This window comes from Bombina bombina, chromosome 5 (assembly GCF_027579735.1).
Source record: "Bombina bombina isolate aBomBom1 chromosome 5, aBomBom1.pri, whole genome shotgun sequence".
Lineage (NCBI taxonomy): Eukaryota > Metazoa > Chordata > Amphibia > Anura > Bombinatoridae > Bombina > Bombina bombina.
The window spans coordinates 373,530,200-373,553,443 of NC_069503.1; the positions used below are offsets into that span (position 1 = coordinate 373,530,200).

The following is a 23,244-nucleotide window of genomic DNA, read 5'->3' on the forward strand; positions in this document are numbered from 1 at the left end:
ATATATATATATAACTGTATATATTTATATATATATATATATTTTGTAAATTAATCATACACACACATATATATATATATATATATATATATATATATATATATATATATATATATATATATATATATTTAACAATAAAAATAAAATTTTCTTCTATGTGAATAATATAGGAATGTAAAATATACATAACTACCTTCGGAGTTAGTGCTGTAGACCTAACGTGGTGTCTGGTTAGCGTGTGAGCGATGAGTGTTAGTTTTTTTTTTTTTAAATAATGTGCTACATTGAAGTTTGTGGGGAAAAGAAGTTAGCACAGTCGCGATATCCAAAGTCATGCAGTTAGCATGCATCAGGTTTTGCTTACACGCAAACAATTTACTTTAAACTTGTAATAAGTGCATTTAAAGTTTGCTTCCAATGGTGTTTGCGTGCAAGCGAAATTGCTAAATAGTACACCACTTGTAATCTGGCCCTTAGTCTTTTGCAATCATTGTAGATTAATTTTTCTGTGGTAATTCACAACTAGTGGGAGCAACTCATTTCTTCTACCAAAGCAGTGACAGTATGTCAGTGTACTAAACTAGTAGTGCATTGTTGTTCTGCAACAAAGGTTACTAGGAGAACACAGTAATTTAGTAATATAAGTAAATTAAAAAGTCTCTCAGAATTGCTTGACCTTTCTGAACCAGGAAAGTTTTTTGGGTTTTTCATGTCCCTTTAAGTTTTAAAAACTGATCAATGTTAAATTCTTTTCTTCAGGTTCTTCTAATGTGATGGATTTATTGTCACACTCACCCTCTGCAAATGTTGGGAACTTGATTTGAATGTAGATTTCTATAACAATTAACCTCCTAATCCTCCCAAACCTTACAAGACACAGGATGGGAGTTCTGCCCACTGTCCCTTTAACTCCTCTCCTGTCAGGGTCTATAGACTGGTATCTAGGGACTGCCACTATCTCCATCCTCACCATACCTTGACTCCGCCCAACCCAACTGTGACACACCCCATCTCCCCCACTGCACTGCATGGCATTTCCCTCTCATCACAGCTCTACACGCTAAACACCAGTGGGTCACTACCCACACCCCTCTCTGTCAAAGAGACTCTGTAGAGAGAAAACAGTAAGTGAAAACTTAAACATTTATTGCTTTCACAGCTTCTATCAATAAATATTTGGATACATGCTCTCCATTTTATTGTTAATATTTTAAAGTCTTCATAGCTATAAATCTTTCTATATCATTCCAAATGCAGAAACATACAGATTGCTAGATTTGTTAACATCGCTAGGCAGAGGCTTTTTGCGCTCTTATTACAAGACGAAAGTAAAAAGTTTATACATGAGCGTAACCCGATGTGCACAAAAAGTTGAACTTTGAATATTGCGAATGCGTTAACGTATTCTCCCATAGATTTCAATGAAGCGCAGAAACTGGAAGAAAAAACTTACACCCATACTCATGCAGTAACCAGATCAAATTTACTTAAAGAGCGCTAAACCAACATGAAATATGAATATTTCCCATTCCAATGTTCTTCATAAAAAAGAATATGCTATATTTATTATATTATTAATTAAATATTTCTTTATATATCTGCTGATTGTTTTAGTAAAATATAGATTTATATCTATATATAAGATTATATATACTGTAGGTGTATATATATATATATATATGAATATCTGTTTAAAAATATTTAGGACACATTCCCCTAAGTGAAGCACATTGGAATGTGAAATATTTACAGTAAATACATAATTAAAACCATTATTAAATATCAATATTGAATAAAAATGCTTTTCCACGTTTTGAGGTATTTGACTGCAAAGGGCTCCAATGCACACACATATATATATATATATGTTTACATATGTACAGTATGTATGTGTTTATATGTGTATATATGTATGTTAATACATATATAAACACAAAGATATAAATACATTAGTATACAGTAAATACATACATATACATATTTAAACATGTATATGTATGCATTTCTATGTTAGAGCCCTATGCATCCCCTTTTTTGTCTAACACCTAAGACCACATATATAAGCCCTTATAACTTTTTTATGCAATTTTTTAAAAATAATTTTTATCGGACAGTATCACTGTACTGTTTAATGTATATTTGATTTTTTTTGTGCAACTTTTTTGGATAACAATTAAACAGAGCTCTGAAGTTACGCTAGCCTGACGTAGGTTACACAATTGTGCTTAATCAAACATGTTTACTTTCAACTCATAATACGTGCTACAGTTAGCGTGCCACTCGTAATCTAGCCCTATATTGTCTATTGTATAATACTTCTGAAATCCTCTTGAAAATATTGTAAAGGTAAATTTAGAATGCTTCCCTGATCCTTAGTTAATAAGGTTTTATATATATATATATATATATATATATATATATATAGAGAGAGAGAGAGAGAGAGAGAGAGAGAGAGAGAGAGAGAGAACAAGGATTGTTTATCTGACAGGTCATACATAAGATGATCGGCACAACAACTAGTTTGCATGACAGGTGGTCTGAATGCAATGCCTTTAGTGTTCACAGTATAGAATATCACCAATCAACATTATTAATGGGACAAAGCAATTGGTAAAGCAATCTTGTGTGGACTTAGATGACACAGATGGTAATACATTCCAAATGCTATATCTTCCTTTCTATTTTGGTCACAAATATATATATATATACATATACACGCAGTATATATATATATATTTTTATACATATATATATATATATATATATATGCACACACGTGTTTGTGTGTGATGTATTTAGTTTGTGTGGCCCTAGGCACTGGATAAATCTGCTGCAACATTAAAATATATAATTGATTTGTAATGAATTTCTGAAATAAAGCATTTTCTGTGCATAGAGGCGAGAAGATATCATAACATACAATTATTTATAAAATGTACTTGCCCCTGAATTTAGCTGCATTATGCACTTGCCTAGTTGACCTAGGCCAAAAATAAATACTTGCGGTCAGATTACGAGTTTTGCGTTAGAGGCTATGCGGTGCTAACGAGCAGTTTTTACTCAGCGCTCACTTACATGCAGCGCTGGTATTACGGGTTTTTACAAACCCGGCGTTAAAAGGCAAGAAGTGAGCATTGAGCAAAATTGTGCTCCTTACCGCACTCTGGTTAAGTCAGCGGTGAGCTGGTCGTACGTGCTCGTGCATGATTTCCCCATAGAAATAAACGGGGAGAGCCGGCTGAGAAAAAGTCTAACACCTGCCAAAAAGCAGCGTAAAACTCAGTAACGCAGCCCCATTGATTACTATGGGGAAATAAAAGTTATGTTTACACCTAACACCCTAACATGAACCCCGAGTCTAAACACCCCTAATCTTACACTTATTAACCCCTAATCTGCCGCCCCTGACATCGCCGACACCTGCATTATATTTATTAACCCCTAATCTGCCGCTCTGGACACTGCCGCCACCTACATTATACTTATGAACCCCTAATCTGCTTCCCCCAACATCGCTGACACCTACATTATATTTATTAACACCTAATCTACCGCCCCCAGTCGCCGCAACCTACCTACACTTATTAACCCCTAATCTGCTGCAACGTTGCCGCCACTATAATAAACATATTAACCCCTAAACCGCCGCACTATCGCCTCGCAAACATTAGTTAAATATTATTAACCCCTAATCTGCCATCCCTAACATCGCTGCCACCTACCTACATTTATTAACCCCTAATCTGCCGCCCCCAACGTCGCAGCCACTATACTAAATGTATTAACCCCTAAACCTAAGTCTAACCCTAACACCCCCTAATTTAAATATAATTACAATAAATCTAACTAAAAATTCCTATCATCCGCGTCGGATGTCTTGAAGATGGAGCCGCTCCGCACCGGATGGATGAAGATAGAAGATGCCGTCTGGATGAAGACTTCTGCCCATCTGGAGGACCACTTCGCCCGGCTTGGATGAAGACTTCTCCCGGCTTCGTTGAGGATGGATGTCCGGTGTTCAGAACTGTAAGTCGATCTTCAGGGGGTTAGTGTTAGGTTTTTTTAAGGGTGTATTGGGTGGGTTTTATTTTTTAGATTAGGGTTTGGGCCGCAAAAGAGCTAACTGCCCTTTTAAGGGCAATGCCCATCTAAATGCCCTTTTCAGGGCAATGGGGAGCTTAGTTTTTTTTAGATAGTATTTTATTTGGGGGGTTGGTTGTGTGGGTGGTGGGTTTTACTGTTGGGGGGTTTGTATTTTTTTACAGGTAAAAGAGCTGATTACTTTGGGCTATTGATAGTTTAGTTTAGGCAAGGGTTTTTTTATTTGGGGGGCTTTTTTATTTTGATAGGGCTATTAGATTAGGTGTAATTTAAATATCTTGTAATTTGTTTATTATTTTCTGTAATTTAGTGGGGGGGGGTTGTACTTTAGCTAATTAAATTTAATTTATTTAATTGTTGTTAAACTAGTTAATTTATTTAATTATAGTGTAGTGTTAGGTGTTATTGTAACTTAGGTTAAGTTTTATTTTACAGGTACTTTTGTATTTATTTTAGCTAGGTAGTTATTAAATAGTTAATAACTATTTAATAACTATTCTACCTAGTTAAGATAAATACAAACTTGCCTGTAAAATAAAAATAAACCCTAAGGTAGCTACAATGTAACTATTTTATAGGTAAGTATTTAGTTTTAAATAGGAATTATTTAGGTAATAATATTATTTTTTTATTTAGATTTATTGTAATTATATTTAAGTTAGGGGGTGTTAGGGTTTGGGTTAGACTTAGGTTTAGGGGTTAATACATTTAGTATAGTGGCGGCGATGTTGGGGACGGCAGATTAGAGGTTAATAAATGTAGGTAGGTGGCAGCGATGTTAGGGACGGCAGATTAGAGGTTAATAATATTTAACTAGTGTTTGCGAGGCGGGAGTGCGGCGGTTTAGGGGTTAATATGTTTATTATAGTTGCGGCGATGTCCGGAGCGGCAGATTAGGTGTTTAAAAATGTATTATAGTGTTTGCGATGCGGGAGGGCCTCGGTTTAGGGGTTAACAGGTAGTTTATGGGTGTTAGTGTACTTTTTAGCACTTTAGTTATGAGTTTTATGCTACGGCGTTGTACCATAAAACTCTTAACTACTGACTTTTAAATGCATTAGGACTCTTGACGGGGTAGGGTGTACCGCTCACTTTTTGGCCTCCCAGGACAGACTCGTAATATCAGCGCTATGGAAGTCCCATAGAAAAAAGACTTTACAAAGTTTATGTAAGTCGTTTTGCGGTAAGGCCAAAGAAGTGCGCGGTGCCCCTAAACCTGCAAGACTCGTAATAGCAGCGGTAGGGGAAAAGCAGCGTTAGGACCTGTTAACGCTGTTTTTTCAGCCTAACGTACAACTCGTAATCTAACCGATATTTTGTTAATTTGTATATTAGCTTTGTGAATGATAAGGGGTTTATTGCAGGTGTTTGCGCATGACAGAAGTAGCGCGCGTGGTACAAGTTGAAAGTAAATGCGTTTGCTCGAGCACAATACAATTTAACAATAACATGCGTTGGGATAAAGAGACCTCAGAGCTCTGGTTAACTGTTACACTCAAATAAAAAGTGTCACAAAATACATCAAAAATACATTTAAAAATTTACAGCTAGATTACGAGTTTGGTGTTATGAGTGAAAAAGAAGCGTTATGCTTCATAACGCTGCTTTTTCCCTAACGCTGCTATTACAAGTCTTGTAGGTATAGGTGTACCGCACACCTTTTTAGCCATCACGCAACGTCAGTACTGCACTTTTTAAAAAGTCCTTTTTCAATGGGACTCCCATAGCGCCGCTATTATGAGTTTGCCTGGAAGGCCAAAAAGTAAGCGGTACACCCCAGACATACCAACTTTCCCTGAAGTTCAGGGAGTCTCCTTGATTGTAATAGCGGCTCCCTTATGCCAGCAAATGGAATGCAATCTCCCTGAAACCCCAAGTACCATGATCCAATGTGGCCCAAATCCGGAATAGTGTTTCTTTAAAGGGACACTGTACCCAAATTTTTTCTTTCATGATTCAGATAGAGCATGCAAATTTAAGCAACTTTCTAATTTACTCCTATTATAAAATTTTCTTCATTCTCTTGGTATCTTTATTTGAAAAGCAAGAATTTAAGTTTAGATGCCGGCCCATTTTTGGTGAACAACCTGGGTTGTCCTTGCTGATTGGACAGCACCAATAAACAAGTGCTGTCCATGGTTCTGAACCACAAATTGGCTGGCTCCATAGCTTAGATGCCTTCTTTTTCAAATAACGAAAGCAAAAGAACAAAGAAAAATTGATAATAGGAGTAAATTAGAAAGTTGCTTAAAATTGCATGCCCTATATGAATCACAAAAGAAAAAATTTGGGTTCAGTGTCCCTTTAAGGAATGCCTTTAGTTGCTGTGACATTATAGAACCCTCAAAGCATGCATCAGTAGCCAAAAAGCCCCCACTTATTCGAATAAAATAAAACACAAATACTACCTTATTTACTGCACATAATTAAACTTTGTACTCTAAAATATTTAAGCATTCAACAAGCGTACGATCACTGGAAAATAGGTTAGTTGTATGTGGTTGTGCAATAAAGCTACTTTTTTTTAATGTGACTTTATTGGGAAGCTACTTTAATGATAAGTCTCTATCTTATTTAGGGTTTCAAAGTGTCCAATATATAACTGGGAGGGGGGAGGGGTGGCGGCGCAGTAGCGGGTGAACCCACCTCCCTGAAATGAGTTTTGTGCAGGTTGGGATGTCTGACACCCTATACTGACAAGATCCGTACCGCCATCTAAAGTCAGTAGTTATGAGTTTTACGTTACAAAGCTGTACCATAATACTCATAACTAAAGTGTTAAAAAGTACACTAACACCCATAAACTACCTATTAACCCCTAAACCAAGGCCCTCCCGCAACACAAACACTATTATAAATTTATTAACCCCTAAACTGCTGCTCCGGACCTCGTGCCACTATTAAAATGTATTAACCTCGCACCACTATTAAATGTATTAACCCCTATTTTGCCGCTCCACGACATTGTCGCCACTATAATAAACCGATTAACCCCTAAACCGCTGCCCTCCTGCATTGCAAACACTATTTAAATATTATTAACCCCTAATCTGCCGTCCGCCCACACTGCTACTTAAATAAACCTATTAACCAATAAACCGCAAGCCCCCCACAGCAAAATATACTAAAATAAATTAACCTCTAAACCTCTGACCTCCCACATCACTAACTCTACATAAATATATTAACCCCTAATCCTAACGTAACCCTAACCCTAAGTCTAACCCTAACCCTAACGTAACCCTAAGCCTAACACCGCCTAACTTAATTATAATTAAAATAAATCTAAATAAACCTATTTACTAACTAGTCTACCTATTTAAAACTAAATACAAACTTAACAGTAAAAAAAAAACCTAAGCTAGCTACAAAATAACTAATAGTTATATTGTAGCTATCTTAGGTTTTATTTTTATTTCACAGGTAAGTTTGTATTTATTTTAACTAGGTAGACTAGTTAGTAAATAGTTAATAACTATTTACTAACTATCTAGTTAAAATAAATACAAAGTTACCTGTAAAATAAAACCTAACCTGCCTTACACTAAAACCTAAAATTACAATAAAATTAAATAAATTAAATGAATAAAATACAATTTACTAACTTACAAAAAAAATAAACACTTAATTACAAAAAATAAAAAAACAAATTATCAAAAATAAAAATGAATTACTCCTAATCTAATAGCCCTATCAAAATAAAAAAGCCCCCCCAAAAAAATAACCCCCCCCCAGCCTACACTAAACTGCCAATGGCCCTTAAAAGGGCCTTTTGCGGGGCATTGCCCCAAAGAACCCCCCAACAGTAAAAAAAAAAACACCCAAAAAACCCTTAAAAAACTTAACACTAAGCCCAGACGATCCACTTACAGTTATCGAAGTCCGGACATCCATCCTCCTCCAGCCGACGAAGTCCTCATCCAAGCAGCAAGAAGTCTTCATCCAGACGGCATCTTCTATCTTCATCCATCCGGCGCGGAGTGGGTCCATCTTCAAGACATCTGGCGCGGAGCATCCTCTTCTTAGGGTTGTAAGGGGAAAAAACATCCTATTGGTTGTTGCAATCAGCCAATAGGATTGAGCTTTCATCCTATTGGCTGATCCAATCAGCCAATAGGATTGAGCTCTCATTCTATTGGCTGTTCCAATCAGCCAATAGAATGAGAGCTCAATCCTATTGGCTGATTGGATCAGCAAATAGGATGAAAGCTCAATCCTATTGGCTGATTGCAACAGCCAATAGGATTTTTTCCCATTTAATTCTTATTGGCTGATAGAAATCTTTCAGCCAATAGGAATGTAAGGGACGCCATATTGGATGACGTCACTTAATGGGAACCTTCAGTTTACAACGACGACCGTAAGAAGAGGATGCTTCGCGCCGGATGTCTTGAAGATGGACCCGTTCCGCGCCGGATAGATGAAGATAGAAGATGCCGTCTGGATGAAGACTTCTTCTCGCTTGGATGAGGACTTCGCTGGATGTATGAAGATCGAAGAGGCTGCCTGGATGAAGACTTCTTGCTGCTTGGATGAGGACTTTGCCGACTGGAGGAGGATGGATGTCCGGACTTCGATAACTGTAAGGGGATCATCGGGGGTTAGTGTTAGTTTTTTTAAGGGCTTTTTGGGTGGGGTTTTTTTTTTAGGTTAGGGTTTTAGGCAATTCGTAAAAGAGCTAAATGCCCTTTTAAGGGCAATGGCCATCCAAATGCCCTTTTGTTTGGCTTAGGTTTATTTAAATAGGTTATTATTTGGGGGGTTTGGTTGGGTGGGTGGTGGGTTTTACTGTTGGGGGGTTGTTTGTATTTTTTATTGCAATGTAAAAGAGCTGATTTCTTTTGGGCAATGCCCCTTAAAAGGCCCTTTTAAGGGCCATTGGCAGTTTAGTGTCAGCTAGGGTTTTTTTTTATTTTGGGGGGCCTTTTTTATTTTGATAGGGCTATTAGATTAGGAGTAATTCGTTTTTATTTTTGATAATTTCGTTTTTTATTTTTTTGTAATTTAGTGTTTTGTTTTTTTTGTAAGTTAGTAAATTGTATTTTATTATTTAATTTAGTTCATTTTATTGTAATGTTAGGTTTTAGTGTAAGGCAGGTTAGGTTTTATTTTACAGGTAACTTTGTATTTATTTTAATTAGGTAGCTAGTAAATAGTAAATAACTATTTACTAACTAGTCTACCTAGTTAAAATAAATACAAACTTACCTGTGAAATAAAAATAAAACATAAGATAGCTACAATATAACTATTAGTTATTTTGTAGCTAGCTTATTTTTTTTTACAGTTAAGTTTGTATTTAGTTTTAAATAGGAATTATTTAGTTAATAATTGTAAGGTTTATTTTGATTTATTTTAATTATATTTAAGTTAGGGGGTGTTAGGGTAAGACTTAGGCTTAGGGTTACGTTAGGTTTAGGTTTAGGGGTTAATAACTTTAGTATAGTGGCGGCGACATTGGGGGCGGCAGATTAGGGGTTAATAAGTGTAATGTAGGTGGCAGCGATGTTAGGGGCAGCAGATTAGGGGTTAATAACTGTAATGTAGGTGGCGGCGATGATAGGGGCAGCAGATTAGGGGTTAATAACTGTAATGTAGGTGGGGGCGATGTTAGGCGCAGCAGATTAGGGGTTAATAACTGTAATGTAAGTGGCGGCGATGTTAGGGACAGCAGATTAGGGGTTAATAACTGTAATGTAGGTGACGGTGATGTAAGGGCAGCAGATTAGGGATGTTTTGACTCGGGGTTTAAACATAACTTTTTCTTTCCTCATAGACATCAATGGGGCTGCGTTACGGAGCTTTTGTTTCCGTGATCGCAGGTTTTAGGCTTTTTTTGCCAGCTCTCCCCATTAATGTCTATGGGGAAATCGTGTACAAGCACATCAAAGCAGCACTTGATTTCGGTGCGGTATGGAGCTCAATGTCACCATATCGCCCACACAAGCCTGGTTTTTGTAAACCTGTAATAGCAGCGCTATAGGGAGGTGAAATAACCCCGAAAATGTCACGGTCATTAATTTCCCTATAGCGCTCAAAACTCGTTATCTGGCTGTTAGTTTTCTTAATAATAACGCTATCTAATAAAAAATATTTAAAAATAATTGCATAAAAAAAGTTATAAGGGCTCAAAGATATGAGGTCTCAGGAGATAGAGAAAAAAAGGCATACAAAAAAAAGTTCCCCTTTAGTGGTAGTCCTTAAGTGAGGTTAAATGCAAAATGAAGGCACAATACTGCTATGCTAAAAACCAAACCTTTAATGATTATTGTTTAAAACAATCACAGCTTGCAAAAACATGGCAGTGACCTTTAAGGCGTAGAGGCAGTACCCAAACTTTTAGTCCAACTGTATAAGAAGGTACCTCCTACTAACTCACCTATCTTTGACAAAGCGCCAGAAAGGTGTGAAACGCGTCAGATGGCGTCACTCTCCGATAGTACCTATGCTCCCAGGTCACTGCCATGTTTTCGCAAGCTGTGATTGTTTTAAACAATGTTCATTATAGGTATAATTTTTACTTTATCTCCATAGCAGTATTGTGCCCTCCTTTTGCATTTAACCTCACTTAAGAACTACCACTAAAAGGAAACTTTGTTTTGTATGCTTTGCTGACTGCCAACGTCTAGCTAAGCAGTTACTTTAGCTCCGGGAGAGACGCCGAAGCAGCCCCTGGTTACCGTAAGACTTTTTCTTCTTTTCCTCTGAACTAATTCCTGCCCTGTATATACAGTATATATATATATATATATATATATATATATATATATATATATATGTATATATGTGTGTACATATGCATTTATGTATTCATGTGTTTTACTGTATATTTACTGTACATATTTCACATTCTTGTTCTTCACTTACAGGAAAATGTCCCTATAGATATATAGTTATAGGTATGTATTTTACATGAACAGTATCAGATATATATAGAAGTATATATTTAATAATACATTATTTTCCATGTGAAGAACAAAGGAATGTAAAATATGTGTTTTGCACATTGCGTTTCTCAATTTAGATCTTAACGTGGACTGTTAGCGCACAAGTAAACTTAGTATTCTGGAATGTGATTTGGATACAAGGAGCGCCTATCTTGAAGGCAAAGACAGAAAATAATATCAAGTATATGTATATTTGTTAAATATATGTATTTATTTAAAACATAGTTTTAAATCAAATATAGATTAAAAATAGATTAGATAAACCTATTCCATAAAAATGTGTTATTAAACCTACTGCAGGAACATGTGCAGAGGTGATATCCTCCTTAAAACAATATGCTGGAATTATGATAAGTCTATTGGTAGTCCAGTACTGATAGGTAATTTAATCCAAAGGTGGGAGCTGATAAGTTTCCCTTGAAAAATAGAGTGTGCCTCACAAAAGAAAAAATGCCCAGGATGTGTGAAAAAACAATAAAAATAAAAGTGATCACCAAAAATGTATTCAAAAAATGGAGAAAATAAAACACAGAAATCAAAAATAGTTCAAATATTCCACAAAAATTCAGAATGTGATTGCATGGTTAGTAAAAAATCTAAAATAAAAATAGGTAAAAAATATATATGAAATATAGAAGTATATATGTTGGGTATTGAATAAATACCAGTTGTGTAAAAAATGCCCCAGTGGTGGGCTTGTGGAGGTATTCCATTTAAATTGTAATCATCTAGGTGAAAGTTTGAGTGTTGTAGAAAGTGCTGTAGAGAAGATCCGATATTTCCAAGGTTTTCCTACCTTAAATTGTTTTAGTATTTGAGCCTGTGGAAAACAAATACAACATAGTGCAATATTGCTAAAACAGTTATGTTAGCAATCAGAATGAAGCTTATCATGAATGTCAAAGCGTTTCGGCCCTACTAGTGGGCCTTTATTAAGACTATAAATGGTATATTATGGTAGCTTAATTTATAGTTGTGTATATCCAATCAGTGTTGCCGTTATTTTGGCACCAAAAAAACGTGTGGTACTGGTTACAGAAACCGGAAGTGATACCTTCCTTTGTTACCACCTATGTCCGGATAAAACCTTATGTCCACTTAGTCGATATTATATGTTTCTGCCTTTAGATGTAGCTATGTATTATTGGGTTTATGTATAAAATTGTTTGCTCCGTTGGTTATTTCGTTAATGCCGTGTGTGTGAAAAATCGTCAGACTGGAAGTGATGTCCTAGTGTACGACGTCACTTCCGGTGTAACCGTCTATACGGAGTATCACTTCCAGTTTGTCCTACATACTCTGCGGTCGACCCGATGTGATCTGCAGGTTACAATAGTTACTGGATTGAACGTAAACAACCACAAAAAACAGAATAAATATATATATATACAGAAAAATACATTGTGAATTATGTGTTAGTACTTGTTAATTTGCATATTGCTACCTATTTCAAGTATCACTTCAAGTATCAAGTGTTATTGATCCAAGAACCTGACGCAAATTTGAATATCCTAGTCTATTTATGCAGGGATAGATTGTGCAATATCACTTCTTAACAAAATAAATAAATAAATGAAATAAATAAACAATAACAGTGTCCATACCCTAAATGTCTATCTAATGTGTGTTATCATAAAAGATAGAAATTGATAATTACTTATCACTTAAAAGTGTCTATATCCCAAATGGTACATTATATGCATATATAACATTGATATTGACATACTAATGATAATCCTAGGTCAAAAGTTGGGACCTGTTTTTTGTTTTTGTTTTGTTTTTTGATACTCCGTATAGACGGTTATACCGGAAGTGACGTCATATACCTGGACGTCACTTCCGGTCTGACGATTTTTCACACACACGGCATTAACGAAATAACCAACGGAGCAAACAATTTTATATATATACCCAATAATACATAGCTACATCTAAAGGCAGAAACATATAATATCGACTAAGTAGATATAAGGTTTTATCCGGACATAGGTGGTAACAAAGGAAGGTATCGCTTCCGGTTTCTGTAAACAGTACCACACGTTTTTTTGGTGCCACAATAATGGCAACACTGATTGGATATACACAACTATAAATGAAGCTACCATAATACACCATATATAGTCTTGATAAAGGCCCACTAGTAGGGCTGAAACGCATTGACATTCATGGTAAGCTTCATTCTGATTGCTGACATAACTGTTTTAGCTATATTGTATTTGTTTTCCACAGGCTCAAATACTAAAACAATTTAAGGGAGGAAAAACTTGGAAATATCGGATCTTCTCTACAGCACTTTCTACAACACTCAAACTTTCACCTAGATGATTACAATTTAAAAGGAATACCTCCACAAGCCCACCACTGGGGCATTTTTTACACAACTGGTATTTATTCAATACCCAACATATATACTTCTATATTTCATATATATTTTTTTACCTATTTTTATTTTATATTTTTTACTAACCATGCAATCACATTCTGAATTTTTGTGGAATATTTGAACAATTTTTGATTTCTGTGTTTTATTTTTTCCATTTTTTGAATACATTTTTGGTGATCACTTTTATTTTTATTGTTGATTTTTTATATCTTTATATATTTTTTCACACATTCACTGCATTTTTTCTTTTGTGAGGCACTCACTATTTTTCAAGGGAAACTTCTCAGCTCCCACCTTTGGATTAAATTACCTATCAGTACTGGACTACCAATAGACTTATCATAATTCCTGCATATTGTTTTAAGGAGGATATCACCTCTGCACATGTTCCTGCAGTAGGTTTAACAACATTTTTTATGGAATAGGTTTAACTAATCTATTTTAATCTATATTTGATTTTAAACTATGTTTTAAATAAATACATACATTTAACAAATATACATATGCTTGATATTATTTTCTGTCTTTGCCTTCAAGATAGGGGCTCCTTGTATCCAAATCACATTCCATTCACTCCCAGGGGTTGCTAAAAACCCTCACTTCAAGGAGCCATAAGACATTCCTATTGGTTAAGCGCTGTGAGATAAATTGTACTAAACTTAGTATTCATAAGGCACATTTTTGAAATATTACATATAAAATATTTAAAAAAATGTATATATATTATTGAAAATTAAACATACTGTAAATTATTCTAAGGGGTATATATATTATAGTGCGAGCGGACATGATACGAACATGTAGCGTATCATGTCCGCTGCACATCGATAAATGCCGACAGCATACGCTGTCGGCATTTATCATTGCACCTGCAGTTCTTGTGAACTGCTGGTGCAATGCCGTCCCCAGCAGATTTAGGGCCAATCGGCCGCTAGCAGGGGGTGTCAATCAACCCGATGAGCGGCCTCAGAGCAGGCGGACAAGTTAGGCTCGCCAGAAACAAGGGGCATCAAACTCCATACGGAGCTTGATAAATCGGCCCCTAACTATCTATAAATATTTTACAGTTTGTTTATTAATTTCCCATAATTTATTTTAAATATTTTATATGTAATATTTCAATAACACAATGGGAAAATGCAAATTTTACATTCCTATGTTCTGCAAATAGAAAATAATATACTTTTATGTACATCCTAACATTACATTGTAGTTACTGCTATGTTCAATGAATGTATTTACTGAGAAGAAACGACAGGTCATTTAAATCTATTTGCACATAGTATACTATACCATATACCTAGGGAAATATGTTCTAAGTATTTTTAAATAGATATTCATATATATATCTGTATATATTGATACCTATATACATATATATATATATATATATATATATATATATATATGTGTATACAGTGTATATATATATATATATATATATATATATGTATATATATATTATATATATAGTTATAGAAATAGGTATAGATATATATTTTACAAAAAATCATCAGATATATACATACATATGTATTTATAAATAAATAGAACATATTATTCTATGTGTAGAACATTGGAATGTAAAATATTAATATTTCGTGTTGAGTTAGCGCACTTGAGAAAACGCAATCGGGCTTTCCACTTTTCCATGGAAGTCTATGGGGGAATATGTTAATGCAATCACGATATTGTAACTTCAGCTTTTTGCGTGCTTTGGGTTAGCGCACATGCGAAAACATTTTACTTTAAATTTTTAATACGCACTGTACCCGATGCGTGCAAAAATTTAAATTCTAGAGTTAGCGATCAAGCGTGAGTGATAATTAGCACTCCACTCGTAATCTAGCCCTGTGTCAGTTGATGTACATTGTGCACACAGTGTACTCTGAGAGCAGAACTAGATTGGGACCAAAAAATAGGTCTAGGCATTTAAAGGAGGAGCAGCCCACATCCGGTACACCTCTATCACGTATGTAGCCATAATAGACCAGATCTCTCATCCTGCAGCACCTCTGTTTAACAGCCAGACCGAAAATGTACTTTCTCCTTTACAAAATAGGCAGATTGTAACAGCTTTCCAATTGTTACCCATATTAAGTGAGGGTTGGTCTTCTATATAGCAGCAAGACCCATAAGTGCCCTATGGCCAGTACGGTCCTGTCTAAGAGTGCTTCCCAGTTATGGGAAACACACCCAGTCCAGTCTAAGGGTACATTCCATATCCATGTTCAACTATCTGAATACTGTGGTGCACAATAAAACTGATCAAAACTCTCAGGTCAATTTAGCAAACATCAAGTTACATATTTTATTGATGCCCCAAAATGGAGAGGAACATGTTCAGGTCCCTTAAGTACTAGGGTCATTATTTGGAGGTTTTGGTGGGTGAAGCCATGTAAAATTAATCTTTTAGGTCTTAATGGAGGTATTGCAATGGGGAGTGTGAGAGTGGGTCTTTTTGGGTTCCACAGGGAGTTTACAGAAGGAATCACTTGGTTGGTGGAGGGTCCATGGTTGAAGACCATTTGGGTAATATGGATACCTTGTGGGGAATCTTTTGCTGGGGTTGTTATTAGAGATTGCTTGGCTAGGTGTGCTTGTGGTTAGTGTTGATAGCAGTTGGGTCAAGAAACTGTGGTAGTACACAATAATAAAATCAGTAGGGCTTGCAGCTTTGAAAATGGCTATATTTTGTGGCTATATCAGGATCCTGGTCATAGTTTTGAAACTGAAAAATGTTGGTTAGTGTGTAAGATTATGGTCATACTCAAAAGTTTCACAATTTTTCTGTCTTCTAAAGAACCCCTAGGGGTCCTGTGGTGTCTTCTACTCGGTGTAGTAGTTTATCGTAAACAAAGAATTGTCATACTTTTAATAAAAATGATTCCTGGTGTAGAAGGTTCTCCACCATTGACCCAGATGATTGTGTGGCAACTACCTTTTAATAGATTATCCTACCTTATTTAATTATACCTTTGCATCTATTCCCATATATTGACTTTGTTAAGCATTCTATTAGAATTAAATTACTTGTGACACTAAAGTGCACGCTGTCAGCTTTTAATAATATACCAAATTTCTATAAATGCTCACAACAGGTTCATTAGTAGGGACAGCAAAAATAAGTCAAAGTGAAATATCCTTCCTCATCTAAATTTGTATATAATGTTATACTAGATAAATGGAATTCTCTCATACTATTATATATGTATCTCCTTCCACTAAATCTGACTAAACCAGGTCATGTCCAGTTTTTTTGCTGCTGCCTTACTCCCACACATTGACTTCTAGCTAAATCAATTCCCGACGCAAGATAAAACAATTTCATTTTGTTAGATTATATCTACCAGAGCACACTGAAAATTACTGCAGTTTTATGCCCACGGGACAAAAATGGTTTTGGATATTATATTCTGTACAGCAGATGTAAAATAGCAAATTTACTAATGTTCATTATTCAACATTTTTAGTACTTAAAATTACATTTCAGTTTAGTGTCATATATGTTATTGATCAGCTTTGTATTGTTTTTAATAGATACATCATAATTATATACATTGTAGTTACGGATATATTTAATGAATGTATTTACTGAGATGAAATGACAGGTCATTTAAATCAATTTGTACATAGTATATATCATATACCTGCAGACATTATGCTGCTTTAGAATAATATATGTCAAATTAGCATTTTTATAATTGAATCATTTCGATTTTACTGAACAGATCCACTCATTTGTATGGTATGTCCATGAAACAAATATTAGTTAGTATTATCCTGACAAGCTAGATACCTTTTGATGTTTTATTAGATGAAGACCATGTGGTTGTAGGAAACCAAAAGCAACTTTTTTCCCCCCATTATAGCAGCAAAAACAATATTAAGGCTGATTATAATTGTGAAGAAAAAAATCAGATTCTGTTCTTCATATGTATTCCTTGTATAATAAACCAATGATTCTTAAAGGAACACTGCAAGTAAAAATATTTTCAGCATATTACTTACTGTCCCTTTTATTGCTTATTAACCAATCATTGAGGCTTTAGAAAGTCTGTTTTCATATGGTTTTATAGCCCCACAGTAGCCAGTTCTCAACTTCCCCCAGTTGTCCATGCAGAAACTTTTTTTTTTTTTTAAACAAATGTGTTATCTGATGGTACGATCAATCAAAAGGAGTACAGCACTTTCCACTTACAAAAAGCAAATATCCCTGCTGCTGCTGAATAGTGCACCTATACATACACAATGGGGCCGATTTATCAAACAGTCAATCGGCCCCAAAGCATCTGTTTCCGCCCAAACCTTCAGGCTCGCCGGAAACAGGAGTTAAGAAGCAGTGGTCAAAAGACCGTTGATCTTTAACTCATACGCCTGCTCTGAGGCTGCGGACAGCAATCTGCCCGATTGTGTATGATAGGGTTGATTGACACCCCCTGCTAGTGGCCGCGAATCTGCAGGAGGCAGCATTGCACAAGCAGTTCACCAGAACAGCTTGTGCAATGTTAAATTACTGCAGAGGTGTTAAAATGCATGACAATTTAGAGATTGATTTGAAGGCAATAAAATAACAAACCCCAAAAACTTACATTTACTACTCCTTTAATCATAGTGTAACTGGCCACAGCTAAGGGAGTCACACACATTTTTTATGTTTTGTATTACATTAATGGAAGGGTTACATTTTAAAAACAAAAAAACATTTTTAGCATTGTAATAATATATATATATATTAAAGACGGTACAGCTCAGTTGAAGATATAAATAGGAATAAACCATATTCATTTAACTGCAGCTTCAGAGACTCATAAAAGAGTATTATATACAACAATATATTTCCCTAATAATTGTTTGCATATATTGGCAGCCTGACACCGATTGGCTACAAGTCAAATATGAAAACTGCCACAAGTTACATGCTGAGTATATAAATTACTGTAGGAAGTCCTTATTTATGAGTTGTATATTCCATGTTTTGTTTAATGTAAAGGAACTCTTACAAGTGCAATATAAACTGTATGCTTTTTTTTAAAGTAGAAAAAGCTATTAATGTTACAATGGGGCATGATGACTTAAAGGGACATTCTAATTTCAACAATTACATACTCCAATATGTCAGAGCATGTTATTTTAGTTTTAATGACCCTAGTAAACAATGTGCTTAACTCCCACTAAGCAGTTAAACACATTGGTAAAGTCCTGTTCTAGGGTTCCAAGCATTGCAGCTCCTGAACAGCACATATGTATGTTCCCATTGGCTGAATAACTTGTATCTTTTGTATATACAAAAAGTGTTTTGTGAGCATTGTTTATTAGTTTGAGATTAGGGGCAGCAGCCCCCAAGTGTTGCTGTTTTTGTATCACACAATTATGGAATAAAAGATAAGACAATCTGCAAAGAAATTTAGAGTGCAGCATTGCACATTTCTTGAATTCTCCATCCAAATGCAGCCCGAGGAAAGGGCTGAGCTTTGCACCCACATTTAGCATGATTTGTTTCAATAACATAGTGTGCACATTTAAATTTTGAAATTCAGGACACAACGAATGACAGGATCATGTGACTGCCTCTCCTTATTGATTGCCTGGCTGGCCATATCCTCATTGGGAGCTGAATGGCTTGCACCTGCTGAGCAGACTTTACCTATGTGTTTAAACCCTTTGGGGGGGCTGGGTTTAAACACATACTTGTCTAAGATAACTAATACTAAATAGACCTGCTCTAACAAGTTAGTGTATGTGATATTTGCATTAAAACGTCCCTTTACTGAAAGACACTAATATATAAGATTAGCATAGGTTGAACTTGATAGACTTCTGTCTTTTTTTAACCTCACCTATTATGTTAATATATGTTAAAACACTCATGTTAAAAACAGCTGATAACTTCTTTCTTATACCAGTTCCATTTTAGCATCAGTATTGCACAACTCTTCTTGCAACAATACAATTTTTGCGTCTCCAATCAAATTACCAGCGTCTTCTGGGTGCACAAAATAGTGAGTCTAAAAGCCATCTGTCACTGTAAATTTTATGATTCAGGAATAAAACTATGACAAAAAGCAAGACCTGAATTTGTAAACTAATTTTACTTTGCTTGTTTCCTCAAAAAAACTGCTTAAACAAAAAGGTATACCGATGAATTTCCCTGACTTGAACTCTGACCTTAATGTAAGTTTATTTTTAAAGACTTGTAAAATAATGTATATTAACCAATAATTTTGTTAAACTTTGTATAATTGCCAAAATATTCATCAGAAGTACCAAACTCTTGTTTATGCAAAGTGGCATGCATGAGCATTATAGCATTTCAGTATAAGCTCTGATAATTGGCTATAAAAAAAAATGAAGTATCATTACTATACAAGTGATTAGCAAGATACATGCATGTTAATAAATTATGTGCATGCTTTCTGTTTACTAATAATGCAACTGCATTGTGCCCCTGTGCAGTACGTTAAAAATAAGCTCTATCAATACAAATGATTTACTCTAGAGATTTGTTTATGGTTAACCAATCACATAACTTGGACTATAACATTTTAGATATGCTAATTCTCAAATTATAGATGTTCTTTTTTAAATTAAGATGTTTATATTAGCTAAAAAGTTCTCACATAAAGGGCTAGATTACAAGTGGAGCGCTAATTTATTGTGCGCCCTCAAACAGGCAAATTCACCTATTTGCAGGCATGCAATAAATAACCAGCCATTACAAGTAACTGGTTATTGCTACTTTGAGCAATTAGTGCTCCGAAAATTAACCAGAGGTCACACCTGGTTCATTTTTAAAAAGCACCCCGATTGCCCCCAAACTTTAGTGTTTTTTAGCATCTTTAATTTTTTTTAATATAGAAAACTGTATGAAGCAGTTTTATGGAGATAAATGTGGTGGGTGTGGAGTGTTTGAAAAAAAAAACGGCACTGAAAAGTGCCTTTACATTGCAGTCTATGTGTGTGCTCCCAGTAAATATATATGTATATGCTTCTATACATAGATATAACATATACATATGAGATTAAAATATACATATGTATAGTAGCATAAACATAAATATTTATATTTGCTGCCCATCGCTGCAGCCTGCACGACTTACTCCTTTTGCTGCACTAGTTGTCATGCCGTGTCTCATGTGAGCGCAATGATTCTGTGCAATGCGAACGCAAGGTCGCATTCATATTGTACCTAATTCGTAATACCAGCGCACATTTGCATGCACTGGTATTACAAAGTGGAGCGCAACTTTTAATCTCACCCAAAATATGGTGATTTACAATTACCTGTGGCCATTCAGCCTATTTGGCCAGGTCTCTCTAACTATATATCCGATCTCAAATCTACAAAAATAAAACAAAACTGATTTCCCAAGTTTGTTGCATATTTGTACAGGATGATCTATATATAAAACATGTGTGCTAAATTAATATAAACATTGTGTACAGTGCCTTTCAAAAGAATCTTCATAACACAAAAGCACAAGAAAAAATGTGTATTTATTTTGTAATAGGATATAATAATACTCTGTTTAAATAGTTATATACAGTATTGGGGAAAAAAGAACTTGGTTTTTGAAGAAGGTATATTTTGTCTCCATGCTAAACAATAACTGGTTTATCATTTATATAACAAGGTTATAAGAGATGTTGCAATATAGCCCCTTTCCACCTAAAATATTTAATTCATTAGAAAAGTTCTGTACTGATTAGCAATGATACATCAATGGGACATTTAAGAAAACAAAACAGCAAATATGATTCACTCAAAACATCAAAGAACAATAAAGGGTGTGCCCAATAAGAAGAAGAAAAAAAAGAGGTTATGAATGTGAATAATCAATCAGAAGTGATATGTATTAAAAGTCCAACAAGCTCTATAACTATTGTTCCTCCTCTGCCCAGGCTGCTCCTTGGTCAGAGTCTCTGTGAACCTTGATGGCAAAGAAATATAAAACACAAAGAAAACAACGGCGCCAAAATGGCCTACTGCTTTTGCTGTAAAATACATCTAACACAGAGTGCTTGTTTCACTTCCTCCAAGGCCTTCATCATATGGAAATTTACCTAAGTCTGCAACATTCTACAAAGAGATTGGTTAGCTCAGAACATGAGCTCAATTACATCTGTCTCTAATTGACCACCGCAAAGGAGACCAAAAACATGGATTACAGATGAGTATCATCCAACTGCTCTAGATCTGGAAAAAAAACTTATTAATTGTACTAACAAAATAACAGTGTTGTGTTCAGTTTGTATAATGACTTCACACAGTGTACATTATAAGTCCTTAAACGATAAGATTTAATCACAAAAAATATTCCTGATTCTATGATTAAGTGCCGCACAGCACGAAACATATCAGGACTCCGCCTCCTCCTACCATTGTAATCACTGTCTGTGAGCTTGTTTTTACGCTGTGGATGAATAAAGGATTATACGTTTTAACTTGGGATCTTTGGATTGCTGCCTTTTCCTTTTACTATTGGTCAAAAAATATTCCTCCTCCAACAAGAAAACCCTTTTTACTATTTTGCTATTAGATGCCATTTATAACCACATTACACTACCACAAGCTTTGTTTACCAGCTGATACATTTTCTTTATTTTGTTAGCTACCTAAAGAATTGTTTACATATAAGGTGTCATAAGGCCCTGATGTGGCCACTTGTGGACTATCATATACTCCTCACCATGCATCTCCAAGTGGTCCATAAGTGACCAACCAAATAGTCATACAGATTAGATAATGTTGAAGTAAAATTGAGGTTTCTGAAGTCTGTACCTTGTAATTCATTACTTGTCTTACTTAGATCAGTGTTTACTATTTACTTGAATTATTATCTTTATGGTTGTAAGGCAATCATTGTGTATTATATTGTTTGCAAAACCTCAATAAAAGAATATTTTAAAATAAAAAAGATAACAGTGTTGAATGATATCAGAACATTTATTTTGCAGTAATGAGTTTAATGTCAAATTCCCAAATCAATGTTTGAATTTCAGAGTTATAAGCATTTTAATTAGCTGGTGTTTCATGGTAACACGGTCAAGCTTAAACTGCTTCTACACAATATAATTATCAATATCAGTATTCAAATCCAAAGTTTTAAGGTTCTGACATTTATAAATCCAATAAGCAGAGCTCCTAGCATTCATGCATTTTGTGGGAGGGGCTTGGTTTGAGAGCTCTGCCCTGCAAGCCCCTCCTCCCACAATTTGTATTTTGGTTTCACAAAGTGAAACTGGTCACCAAATCCTCCTAGAATGCCTAGACATACCTGCACACACAAGGAACAGGGACGTCACTTCTGTTAAAGGACACAGTTTTGTAAATTAATTATATTATCTTTTAGTACCCCTTGTGAAAAGTAATTCTGCCTGTAGGGTAAAACTTCATAGGTATCTTTCAACGGTCATTTTACATGCAGAATTACTTTTTATTCAAATGAGAACAGTCGTCCTACCTCATATTATGCCATATTGTATCTTTTGTTTACTTTGTATCATTACAATTGTATTATTATTGTTATGTTCTGTTATCTTCTTTTTGCATTTGTGCATGCATTTTGGTGTAGCTGTTTACCCTGCGTATGTTTAACTTTACACGTATTCCTATACTCTTCTGAATAAGTCTGTATTTAATTAAAAGCTATTTTTGTCTTTATAATTGTTGATGGTAGGCTGCCTTAATCATTTATTTTTTACTAATATATCTGCTGCTGTAGGAAGAAAAAAATGAAGGCTAAAAATGAGACTATAACAACTGAATAAAAACAATGTTGCAATTGCTTAGAAGATAAACATTTGTTTGTG

The 23,244-nt window shown here is 35.0% G+C and overlaps 1 protein-coding gene across 3 annotated transcripts in view; it reads right to left on the minus strand.

Annotated features, from left to right (window-relative positions):
• COLQ (collagen like tail subunit of asymmetric acetylcholinesterase) overlaps positions 1-23,244 on the minus strand; it is a 160,513-nt gene that overhangs the window by 95,902 nt on the left and 41,367 nt on the right. The gene's annotated exons all lie outside the window — the stretch shown is intronic.